At 37.6% G+C, this 2,322-nt stretch overlaps 1 protein-coding gene across 2 annotated transcripts in view; it reads left to right on the forward strand.

Annotated features, from left to right (window-relative positions):
* Positions 1-1,263: 1,263 nt before the first annotated feature.
* Positions 1,264-2,322, forward strand: part of LOC106873591 (uncharacterized) — a 22,424-nt gene continuing 21,365 nt past the window's right edge. Inside the window, exons 1-2 of one of the 2 annotated variants that reach the window (XR_008265029.1) lie at positions 1,264-1,395; positions 1,527-1,640. The gene's annotated coding sequence lies outside the window, so the exon portion shown is untranslated. The remainder of the gene's footprint in view (positions 1,396-1,526; positions 1,641-2,322) is intronic. The other variant, XM_052971103.1, reaches the window with a different exon arrangement.

Consider the following 2,322-nt stretch of genomic DNA (forward strand, 5'->3'; position numbering starts at 1 on the left):
AATTGTGGAAAAATGAAATGAAATGTTTTTTTAAAAATATTTCTATAGTTTTCAAATGCGGGGGACATTTTCCTTTTTTCTGTCTGTCTCTGTCTCCCTTTTTTACTGTTGTGGCTTCTAGGTAGTTAGCAGCAGCTAGTTTGATATGAATCCTTGTCTTTGATTGTTTAAGCAGCAGCAGTAGTAGAGAAGAAGAAGAAGAAGAAGAAGAAGAAGAAGAAGAAAATGTGGAAGTGGTATGACAGTAGCAGGATGTTGGTGGAATCCTCTTAAATGGTCAAGTGACCTAAAAGTGACCCGTAGTGGTTGGAATAGTAAGGATTGGAATTGTTCTGAATAAATTCATGTGAAGTGACTGTTTTGAATATATCGTTTTTAATATTTGTGTTGGTGTTAGTCTAAGGTGGTAGTGTCATTTGTGGTGGATGCATTCAAAGGGGTTTATATTTTGTGATAAAGAATGACTCTTTATTAATGCTCTGACTACAGGTTTTATCGTTCCTGAATTGATAGAGGGGGATAATTCTGAAGCTGGGTTGTTTGATTTTGGCGAAAATGTCGATGTGTTCGCTGAATGCTATTTTTCTGTTTTTCGGAATTTTGATCTGGCATATGTGCAGAGCCATCCTTTGACGTAGACTACTGCGCCATACCATTCCAGATGAAATAGACAGGCAGAACGCTTTGCTGATACCTTCTAAAGGACTTTAAGAAAAGCAAATAAGGAAAGCACGTATAAGGTAGCGCTTCAACAATTTTTAAGAGTGTACAGTGTAACACCAAATCCGAATACACCAGCAGGTAGCTCACCAGCAGAGCCGATGTTTGCAAGGAAAGTAAAGTCAGTTTTTGATAAATTGCTACCTGGCAAGAAAACAAAAATGTGCAGGGAATCCATAGCATGGTTTTTAAAAGTTGGTGATAAGGTATATATGAAGGCATATGTAAATGGCAAGAAGAACTGGGAAGCGGGCGAAATTACCAAATATATTCATGTGTTAGTGTGCATACGTTTGCGCGCGCCCGTGTATATATGTATATATATATATGTATGTGTGTGTGTGTGTGTGTGTGTATGCATAGACCCATAGAAACATGCATACACATATATACATATTATGGTTAATATGCAAAGGCACACCACACACCTATACGTGTATGTTTTTCGTTGTACACCCGCGTTTTGGTGTACGTGTGAAATTGGGTAGTAGTAGTAGTAGTAGTAGTAGTAGTGGTGGTGGTGATGGTGGTGTTAGTAGTAGTGTTGGAAGTGTTGTTGGTGGTGAAGGTAGTAGTAGTAGTTGCAGTAACAGCGTATATAAAAGTCGTGCGCTCTTCATCTAGAGCGCATTTGCAGACAACTTCGCAATTCATTGTGGTTCAGCAAATCTGAAGGTAAGTTTGTTTCGTTTGCGTTTGTGTGTGTGTGTGTGTGTGTGTGTGTGTGTATGTATGTATGTATGTATGTATTATGTATGTATGTATATGTATCTAAGTATGTATGCTTTGTTTTACCCTTTTTATAGGTTTAAAAAAAACCTACATACATACGCAAAACAGTTACTGATCTCTCGTCTACTGCAGCTGATGCTTCAGTGTCACAATACGAGCCTCACATGACATCAATATTTCCTCGTGTGGTAAGTATAACCTACCTACATTTCTATTAATGCTGAAGTTTCCTGTAACACACAGCAGCTTGCGAATTCATACGACGATCTCCCCGAATTCTCGGAGTGACCAGTTCAAAAGGCCAAATATAAGCAATAGGACAGGCACTGCGAAAATGTGATGTGGGTGATATGCTTGTTGTAAGCTGAAGTTTCAGATGACCTTTTTTGCCCGCTTAAAGTACTCCTTCCTTGTCTTCTCCTTATTGATGCGTTCGCTGTAGCTGACATTCTCATCCTGTCCAAGATATTTACAGCTTTCCCTAAAGATCCAAGGCTCCTTCATTGGAATTGTTTTTATTTATTTATTTGTTCATGTGTGTTTTTTTGTGTTTAATTAAATTTTGTTAACGTATGTAGTATTTAATTCCATTTGTTTATCTATGTATTGTATTATACTTTGTTCATATTATTATTGGTTTATGGGTAACATGTTGTCACATGCTGTGGTTTGTGGTTTGTTAGTGGTGTGTGTTAGTGTTCCATTCTAGTTTCCTATTCAGACTAGGTTTCTCTTCTATTATGTGTGTAGCTTCAGTAATTTGTCTAAGTGCTGCATCACTGCTATGTGTAGATAAGATTTTAATTTCTATGTTGTTGATTGAGCCTCTATGTTCTTGTTCAGCGTGCTGGTACAGAACTGATGAGTTCT

This window comes from Octopus bimaculoides, chromosome 10, assembly GCF_001194135.2.
Source record: "Octopus bimaculoides isolate UCB-OBI-ISO-001 chromosome 10, ASM119413v2, whole genome shotgun sequence".
Classification (NCBI taxonomy): Eukaryota; Metazoa; Mollusca; class Cephalopoda; order Octopoda; family Octopodidae; genus Octopus; species Octopus bimaculoides.